This window comes from Phyllobates terribilis, unplaced genomic scaffold (genome assembly GCF_046119375.1).
Source record: "Phyllobates terribilis strain yellow unplaced genomic scaffold, ASM4611937v1 Scaffold_11__3_contigs__length_659146591, whole genome shotgun sequence".
NCBI classification, from domain to species: domain Eukaryota; kingdom Metazoa; phylum Chordata; class Amphibia; order Anura; family Dendrobatidae; genus Phyllobates; species Phyllobates terribilis.
The window spans coordinates 607,617,510-607,627,895 of NW_027362771.1; the positions used below are offsets into that span (position 1 = coordinate 607,617,510).

At 40.6% G+C, this 10,386-nt stretch overlaps 1 non-coding gene across 1 annotated transcript; it reads right to left on the reverse strand.

The window, feature by feature from the left end:
* Positions 1–9,224: 9,224 nt before the first annotated feature.
* TRNAL-AAG (transfer RNA leucine (anticodon AAG)) lies at positions 9,225–9,306 on the reverse strand. The gene has a single exon. It is a non-coding gene; the product is annotated as a tRNA-Leu (tRNA).
* Positions 9,307–10,386: the final 1,080 nt, after the last annotated feature.

Genomic DNA, 10,386 nt, shown 5'->3' on the forward strand with positions numbered 1-10,386 from the left:
ACCCACGCCTCCAGAGAGACTGGAGCCTTAATCCAGCGCTTTAGACAGCTCAGCCACGCTTCCTCAGACGGATGTTTAATCTTATTTAAATCAGAAATTTGCTATTGATATAAGTTGCGGAAAACATTGTATAACTAATTAGACAAAAATACAAATGTTATTATGCATGAGCAACGCAGTTATCAGGGATTTGTTTGTACATTGACTCTGGGGCATTATTTTGCAAAACATATGACTTGTATCCAGATATTTAACTAATCTTTCCTCTGTTGGCTCATCCGCTAATTTTTAGATATCACAGAATTAGGTGGTATAGATTACTTGCTATGATCTCCCCCATACAGGACACTCAAACATGAAGGATTCCTTCACCCCTGCCTGTCCGTAACAGATAATCAGAAGCAGCAGCAAGGAAGACATTATACAGCAGTGCAGAGCAGCGTAGCTATGAATCCATCACTAGGGTGACTTACTGGAAAGCAGCAGAAGCAGCATGGCTCTGTTTATGTTTGCTAATCACTCTGCTCATCCTGTATTGATAATCCTAAAAAGGCAGCAGGGATATGACCTAGCAGTTAGACTTCATTTGACCAAGACTGATTTTGGCAAATTTTGAGAATCGTTGATCATTGATTGAACTGACATCGATGTAAAATAGATGGTAAATTATGTAATTAATTCTTGTTAGAACCTTGCTCTTAGGTTTTTTTTCCTTTGCTGGTCACATGACCTTGTTCGCCTATTTAAGCCTGCTCCGCCCTTCTGGCTTTGCTGGACTTCATTGTATATCTACTTTCTAGCTAGCCTGTGCTCTGTGTCTTGCTCTGTTAGTTTGCTTGGTCTACTGACCTCTATGTTCTATATATTTTGTTTGTTCGTCTGTCTGCTACTATTTCTGTTAGGAGGTGTCCCATATTCCTCCCAGTCCTTAGTACTTGTAGGGATTCCTTCCCCACATCTATAGGTCTCCGTACAGACTAGCTTAGGACTTTAGCAGGTCTGGTCGCAGGATCAGGTCCCCTGTTACATCGTAGGGATTAAGCTGAGTTCTATCGTAGGGACAGATCTCCTCTCTTTCCTTAGCTCTGGTAGCAGAACATAACAGTAAGTCCAGCCAGAAAATTCTCTAAGGAAAGATTTTTCTGTTCCATCATGGTGTCGGTTCAGGATTTGGTTCATCGCCTGCAGGTACTCTCTCTGGAGGTGGCCGAGCTCCGTCAGCACGTGAGTAACTGTCCTGGAGCACATTTCTTGGAGCCTAAGGTATGTTTGCCAGATTTATTTTTTGGTGAACACCGAGAATTTTTTTCATTTAAAAATGCTTGCTTATTGTATTTTCGTTTGAGACCTAAGTCCTCTGGGGATGAATCCCAGCGCGTAGGGTTCATAATGTCACTTTTGCGCAAAGAGCCTCAGGAGTGGGCCTTTTCTTTGCAACCTAGTGATACATGCTTCAGATCAGTGGATAGTTTTTTTTATGCTTTGGGACTATTATATGATGATCCTGACCGTGTCGCATCAGCTGAGACTGAGTTGAGACATTTAAAACAGGGATCAGGTAATGTGGAAAAATATTGTACTCATTTCCGTCGTTGGTCTACTCAAACAGGGTGGAACTATTCTGCTCTGAAAAGTCTATTTCTTGCTGGGCTCAGTGAAAGGGTTAAAGACCTGCTAATTGCTTATCCTACACCTGAAGATTTGCAACAGGCTATGCAATTAGCTATACGGGTGGATAGAAGACTGCGTGCAAGGGTTAATGAGAGCAAATCCTCTGCTATGTCAGTTTCTGGTTATGAGAATGTGTGTACTAACAGTGGTGAACCGATGGAGATTGGATCGGTGGCACCTCGCTCTCAAGAAAAAGACCGTCGATTTTCTGAAGGCTTGTGTTTCTATTGCGGAAAATCTGGTCATTTGATTAAAGGTTGTGAGCTTCGTATGAAGAAAGAAAAAAAAATGGTCAGTCACGCCCGTATTGCCTGTTTAAATTCCAAGGGTATATTTTTAGCTGCTTCCACGATTGCTCAGAAAAAATTAATGGAATTTCGGGTTTTTGTTGATTGCGGGTCTACTCTGAATGTAATTGATGGGGGATTCGTGGAAAGACTCAATTTAAAACCTGAACCTTTATCATCCCCCATTGCTGTGGTTTCTGTGGATGGTTCCCCTTTGAAGAATATTACTCTCAAGGTCTGTGAATTTCCTCTCACTATTAATGGTGTTCACTATGAGAAATTGGATTTGGTAGTGTTGAATAACTTGCCTTCTCCAGTAATATTGGGATTGCCCTGGTTAAAATTTCACAATCCTGTACTGGATTGGTCTACCAGTGAAATTAAATCCTGGAGCCATAAATGTTATGACAAGTGTTGTAACAGGCGTATTGCAGCTTTGGATAGGGGAGAATTGCCTGTTCCTATTCAGGATTTTTGGAGAGTTTTTTCTGAGAAGGTATCGCAGGTTTTGCCTCCCCATAGAGACTATGATTGTTCTATTGAATTTGTCCCTGGAGCGACTCTTCCTAAAAGTCGTTTATTTAACCTTACTATTCCTGAGAGGAAGGCTTTGGAGGAATACATACAGACAAGTTTGGCCGCCGGTCACATTAGGCCCTCTAAGTCTCCTGTGGCGGTTGGATTTTTTTTTTTTTAAAAAAAAAGGACGGCGGTTTACGTCCTTGTCTGGATTTTCGTGAGATTAACAAAATTACTGTACGCAATCCTTACCCACTGCCATTGATTCCTGATCTGTTTAACCAGTTAATGGGGGCCAAGTGGTTCTCTAAAATTAACCTTAAGGGGGCATACAATTTGTTGCGCATGAAGGAGGGTGACGAATGGAAGACTGCTTTTAACACTCCTGTGGGTCATTTTGAGAATCTGGTTATGCCTTTTGGTCTTACTAATGCTCCTGCATTTTTTCAGAATCTGATTAATGACATCCTTAGACCTTTGATCGGCAAAAATGTGGTTGTGTATTTGGATGACATTTTGATTTATTCGCCGGATCTGGAGTCTCATTGGCGGAGCGTGCGTGAGGTATTACAGTTATTAATGGACAATTCGCTTTTTGCTAAGCTGGAGAAATGTGAGTTCGCTGTACAGAGAATTAGTTTTTTGGGCTACATTATCTCCAGCAAAGGTTTTGAGATGGATCCGGTTAAGGTTCAAGCTGTGCAGGAATGGCCTAGGCCTATTGGCTTGAAATCGATACAGAGGTTTTTGGGTTTCGCCAATTACTACAGAAAATTCATAAAATTTTTTTCTAGTATTGTCAAACCTCTGACTGATCTCACCAGGAAAGGTGCTGATGCGGTTCAGTGGTCTTCTGAGGCCATTGAAGCTTTTGTGTATCTCAAGGAGAGGTTCACCTCTGCTCCTGTCCTTATGCAGCCTGATGTTACTAGGCCGTTTTTGGTTGAGGTTGATGCTTCCTCTGTGGGGGTTGGCGCAGTATTGTCTCAGGATAACGGGGATGGATTACATCCCTGTGTCTTTTTTTCAAAAAATTTTTCGGAGACTGAACTGAATTACGATATTGGTAATCGGGAATTATTGGCTATTAAACTCGCATTTGAACACTGGCGCCACTTCTTGGAAGGTGCGGAATTTCCCGTTCAGCTTCTTACGGATCATAAAAATCTGATATATCTTGATGCTGCCAAGCGCCTGAATGCCCGTCAGGCTAGGTGGGCACTGTTTTTCTCGCGGTTTAATTTCTCCGTTACTTACATCCCTGGTACTAAGAATGTTAAGGCGGCTGCCTTGTCTCGCAGTTTTTCTCCCATAGTCGGTGCTGAGAAAGAGGAGAACATTTTACAAGAAGGTGTTGTGATAGCTGCTTTGGACTCCGTTTTGGAAAATGAGATTCTTAAAGCACAGGAGAATGCCCCTTCTAACACTCCTCATGGGAGGTTGTTTGTGCCTGGGACCTTTAGGAGAGATTTGTTTGTTGAGTGTCACGAATCTCGGTTGGCAGGTCATCCCGGAATCTCTGAGACCAAGAGACTGGTGGGTCGCAGTTTTTGGTGGCCTGGATGGCAGAAGGAAGTCGTTAAGTGGGTGCGTCAATGTACTATATATGCTAGATCTAAGTCCTCACATACTCCTGCTACGGGGTTGCTTTGTCCTTTGGAGGTTCCCAGTGCTCCTTGGACACATTTGGCTATGGACTTTATAACTGACCTTCCCCCCTCTGAGGGTTTTACTGTCATCTGGGTGGTCGTGGACCGTTTTAGCAAGATGTGTTACTTGGTTCCCTTTGTCAAACTGCCCTGCGCTAAAACTCTCGCTAAGGCCTTTGTCAAGGAAATTGTCAGACTTCATGGCGTTCCTACTGACATTGTTTCTGATAGGGGTCCTCAGTTCGTGGCTCGTTTTTGGCGTGCCTTTTGTGACAGGTTGGGAGTTAATTTATCGTTCTCGTCCGGATATCATCCTGAATCTAATGGCCAGACAGAAAGGAAAAACCAGGATGTTGAGCAGTTCTTGCGTTGTTTTGTGGCAGACAATCAAGAGGGGTGGTCTGAGTTTCTGCCACTTGCTGAATTTGCTCTGAACAATCATACATCTTCTTCTGCTGGTTGTTCGCCTTTTTTTTGTTGTTCTGGGAGACATCCGTCATTTGGGTCGTTCTCCAAGTTGGGATCTGCCGTGCCTGAGGAGGAGAATTTTTCCGGTGATTTGGAGAGAGTTTGGATGGATGTGCGTGGTAATCTTCAGGAGGCCAACAGAAAATCTAAGGACTACTTTGATAGGAAACGACAGGAGGTTTTGTTCGCTGTTGGTGACATGGTTTGGTTGTCCTCTAGGAATCTGCGGTTGAGGATTCCTTCTAAGAAATTGGGTCCCAAGTTTGTAGGGCCCTTTAAGGTGCTTCAGGTTGTCAACCAATCTGCTGTTAGGTTGGAGGTTCCTACCTCCTGGAGAATTAATCCGGTATTTCATGTCTCTCTGTTGAAAAAAGCTGTTGTATCGGATTGTGACGCCTCTGCCTCTGTTCCTCCGGTGGTGGAGGACGGGGAATATGAAATTTCTCGCATCCTTAACTCTAGACTGTATAGAGGTAGTTTGCAGTATCTTGTGGCCTGGAAAGGTTTCGGACCCGAGGATAACTCTTGGGTGTGGTCGGATGATGTTTCCGCGTCCAGACTTATCAGAGCGTTTCACAGGAGATTTCCTGATAAGCCTGGTCCTAGGGGATCCGGAGGATCCTCTTAGAAGTGGGGGTACTGTTAGAACCTTGCTCTTAGGTTTTTTTTCCTTTGCTGGTCACATGACCTTGTTGGCCTATTTAAGCCTGCTCCGCCCTTCTGGCTTTGCTGGACTTCATTGTATATCTACTTTCTAGCTAGCCTGTGCTCTGTGTCTTGCTCTGTTAGTTTGCTTGGTCTACTGACCTCTATGTTCTATATATTTTGTTTGTTCGTCTGTCTGCTACTAGTTCTGTTAGGAGGTGTCCCATATTCCTCCCAGTCCTTAGTACTTGTAGGGATTCCTTCCCCACATCTAGAGGTCTCCGTACAGACGAGCTAAGGACTTTAGGAGGTCTGATCGCAGGATCAGGTCCCCTGTTACCTCGTAGGGATTAAGCTGAGTTCTATCGTAGGGACAGATCTCCTCTCTTTCCTTAGCTCTGGTAGCAGAACATAACAATTCTGATGCCTAAAGCCAACATGACTATTCATATGCCGTATTCTTATGTATGACTTGCTCACATGTTCCTTTTCTTCTACAGCACAGTGAAGATCACTTGATGTTACATTTGCTTTCTTAGAAAACACAGAAGCAAAACAGGAATTTAAAAGTTCAGTCTTCTCAACATGATTATTGACCACTTTACCCTTTTCATCCTTTAAAAATCCTATAGCATCTTTGGCTTTTCTTTAACTTTTGACTTACTTCCAAAATCCTTTCTTATTGCTTTTGGTCTCTCTTGCAAGCCTCACTTCATTACTGGCTTTAGCTCTTCTAACGCTAGCCCACCTTTCCCTGCAGACAGCATTATATTCTTCTTTAGATATGAACCCTTCTTTTCATTTGATATTCATTTCTTTGTTCCTTTTTAGCCAGCTTTTAAGTTCAGTATTCAGCCATCCTGGTCTCCATCAATGCTTTCCATTCTTCCTTCTTTTTGGGATTGTTACTGATTGTGCAGTGAGAATTTAATTTAGCAAAATCTCCCATCCTTCCTGGACATTTCTTTCCTTTAGAACATCCTACTTTTCCTTCCTTTTTACTGAGTCCATTAAAAACTGCCTTTCTACAGTCCAATCTTAAAATCTCAGTTTTAGCAGGTTTTCCACCTTTTGTAGTTCAAAAGTATAGGATAAAATTAACGATGCCTCCTAAATTCTCAATCCCCTATACTTCCTCAACTGTTTCCTAATTTTTGGTAAAAATTAGATCCAAATAAATAATGGCAGCGGTGGGATTTGAACCCACGCCTCCAGAGAGACTGTAGCCTTAATTGAGCGCCTTAGACCGCTCGGCCACGCTACCTCAAACGGATGTTCAATCTTATTTAAATCAGAAATTTGCTAATGATATAAGTTGCGGAAAACATTGTATAACCAATTAGACAAAAATACAAATGTTATAATGCATGAGCAACGCAGTTATCACGGATTTGTTTGTACATTGACTCTGGGGCACCATTTTAAAAAACATATGACTTGTATCCAGATATTTAACTAATCTTTATGCTGTTGGCTCATCCGCTAATTTTTAGATATCACTGAATTAGGTGGTATAGATTACTTGCTATGATCTCCCATATACAGGACCCTCAAACATGAAGGATTCCTACACCCCTGCCTGTATGTAACAGATAATCAGAAGCAGCAAGGAAGACATTATACAGCAGTGCAGAGCAGTGTAGCTATGAATCCATCACTAGGGTGACTTACTGGAAAGCAGCAGAAGCAGCATGGCTCTGTTTATGTTTGCTAATCACTCTACTCATCCTGTGTTGATAATCCTAAAAAGGCAGCAGGGATATGAGCTAGCAGTTAGACTTCTTTTGACCAAGATTGATTTTGGCAAATTTTGAGAATGGTTGATCATTGATTGAACTGACATCGATGTAACATAGATTGTAAATTATGTAATTAATTCTGATACCTAAAGCCAAAATGACTATTCATATGCCGTATTCTTATGTATGACTTGCTCACATGTTCCTTTTCTTCTACAGCACAGTGAAGATCACTTGATGTTACTTTTGCTTTCTTAGAGAACACAGAAGCAAATTAGGAATTTAAAAGTTCTGTCTTTTCAACATCATTATTGACCACTTTACCCTTTTCATCCTTTAAAAATCCTATAGCATCTTTGGCTTTTCTTTAACTTTTGACTTACTTCCAAAATCCTTTCTTATTGCTTTTGGTCTCTCTTGCAAGCCTCAATTCATTACTTGCTTTAGCGCTTCTAATGTTAGCCCAGCTTTCCCTGCAGACAGCATTACATTCTTCTTTAGATATGAACCCTTCTTTACATTTGATATTCATTTCTTTGTTCCTTTTTAGCAAGCTTTTAAGTTCAGTATTCAGCCATCCTGGTCTCCATAAATGATTTCCATTCTTCGTTCTTTTCGGGATGGTTACTGATTGTGCAGTGAGAATTTAATTTAGCAAAATCTCCCATCCTTCCTGGACATTTCTTTCCTTTAGAACATGCTACCTTTCCTTCCTTTTTACTGAGTCCATTAAAAACTGCCTTTCTACAGTCCATTCTTAAAATCTCAGTTTTCGCAGGATTTCTTCCTTTTGTATTTCAAAATAATAGGATAGCATGATCGCTGCCTCCTAAGTTCTGAATCCCCTTTACTTCCTCAACCGCTTCCTAATTTTTGGTAAAAATTTGATCCAAATAAATATTGGCAGCAGTGGGATTTGAACCCACGTCCCCAAAGAGACTGGAGCCTACATCCAGCCCCTTAGACTGCTCGGCCACGCTACCTATTACAGAATTTAAAGTTATTTATATTAGAAGTTTGCTTTTGATGTAAGTGGCAGAAAATATTTTATATCCAATAAGACAAAAATACAAATGTTATTATGCAACAGCAGCGTAATTATCAGGGATTGGTTTGTACATTGAGTCTGGTGCACCATTTTACAAAACATATGACTTGTATCCAGATATTTAACTAATCTTTCCTCTGTTGGCTCATCCGCTAATTTTTAGATATCACTGAATTAGGTGGTATAGATTACTTGCTATGATCTCCCATATACAGGACACTCAAACATGAAGGATTGCTTCATCCCTGCCTGTACGTAACAGATAATCAGAAGTAGCAGCAAGGAAGACATTATACAGCAGTACAGAGCAGTGTAGCTATGAATCCATCACTAGGGTGACTTACTGGAAAGCAGCAGAAGCAGCATGGCTCTGTTTATGTTTGCTAATCACTCTGCTCATCCTGTATTGATAACCCTAAAAAGGCAGCAGGGAAATGAGCTAGCAGTTAGACTTCTTTTGACCAAGATTGATTTTGGCAAATTTTGAGAATGGTTGATCATTGATTGAACTGACATGGATGTAACATAGATGGTAAATTATGTAATTAATTCTGTTGCCTAAAGCCAACATGACCACTCATATGCAGTATTCATACGCATGATTTGCTCACATGTTCCTTTTCTTTTACAGCACAGTGAAGATCACTTGATGTTACATTTGCTTTCTAAGAGAACACCGTAGCAAAACAGGAATTTAAAAGTTCAGTCTTCTCAACATCATTATTGACCACTTTACCCTTTTCATCCTTTAAAAATCCTTTAGCATCTTTGGCTTTTCTTTAACTTTTGACTTACTTCCAAAATCCTTTCTTATTGCTTTTGGTCTCTCTTGCCAGCCTCTCTTCATTACTTGCTTTAGCTCTTCTAACGCTAGCCTAGCTTTCCCTGCAGACAGCATTATATTGCTTCTTTTCGGGATTGTTACTGATTGTGCAGTGAGAATTTAATTTAGCAAAATCTCCCATCCTTCCTGGACATTTCTTTACTTTAGAACATCCTACCTTTCCTTCGTTTTTACTGAGTCCATTAAAAACGGCCTTTCTACAGTCCAATCTTAAAATCTCAGTTTTCTCAGGTTTTCCACGTTTTGTAGTTCAAAATTGTAGGATAGCATGATCGCTGCCTCCTAAGTTCTCAATCCCCTTTACTTCCTCAACCATTTCCTAATTTTTGGTAAAAATTAGATCCAAATAAATAATGGCAGCGGTGGGATTTGAACCCACTCCTCTAGAGAGACTGAAGTCTTAATCCAGCACCTTAGACCGCTCGGCCATGCTACCTCATATGGTTGAATAAACTTATTTAAATCAGAAATTTGCTAATGATATAAGTGGCAGAAAACATTGTATATCTAATTAGACAAAAATACAAATGTTCTTATGCATGAGCAAAGTAGTCATCAGGGATTTGTTTGAACATTGACTCTGGGGCACCATTTGACAAAACATATGACTTTTATCCAGATATTTAACTAATCTTTCCTCTGTGGGCTCATCTGCTAATTTTTAGATATCACTGAATTAGGTGGTATAGATTACTTGCTATGATCTCCCATATACAGGACACTCAAACATGAAGTATTCCTACACCCCTGCCTGTACGTAACAAATAATCAGAAGCAGCAGCAAGGAAGACATTATACAGCTGTGCAGAGCAATGTAGCTATGAATCCATCACTAGGGTGACTTACTGGAAAGCAGCAGAAGCAGCATGGCTCTGTTTATGTTTGCTAATCACTCTGCTCATCCTGTATTGATAACCCTAAAAAGGCAGCAGGGTTATGAGCTAGCAGTAAGACATCTTTTGACCAAGATTGATTTTGGCAAATTTTGAGAATGGTTGATCATTGATTGGTCTGACATGGATGTAACATAGATGGTAAATTATGTAATTAATTCTGATGCCTAAAGCCAACATGACCACTCATATGCAGTATTCATACTTATGACTTGTTCACATGTTCCTTTTCTTCTACAGCACAGTGAAGATCACGTGATGTTACATTTGCTTTCTTAGAGAACACAGAAGCCAAATAGGAATTTAAAAGTTCAGTCTTCTCAACATCATTTTTTCCCACTTTGCTCTTTTCATCCTCTAAAAATCCTATAGCATCTTTGGCTTTTCTTTAACTTTTGACTTACTTCCAAAATCCTTTCTTATTGCTTTTGGTCTCTCTTGCAAGCCTCAATTCATTACTGGCTTTAGCTCTTCTAACGCTAGCCCAGCTTTCCCTGCAGACAGCATTATATTCTTCTTTAGATATGAACCCTTCTTTCCATTTGATATTCATTTCTTTGTTCCTTTTTAGCAAGCTTTTAAGTTCAGTATTCAGCCATCCTGGCCTCCATAAATGCTTTCAA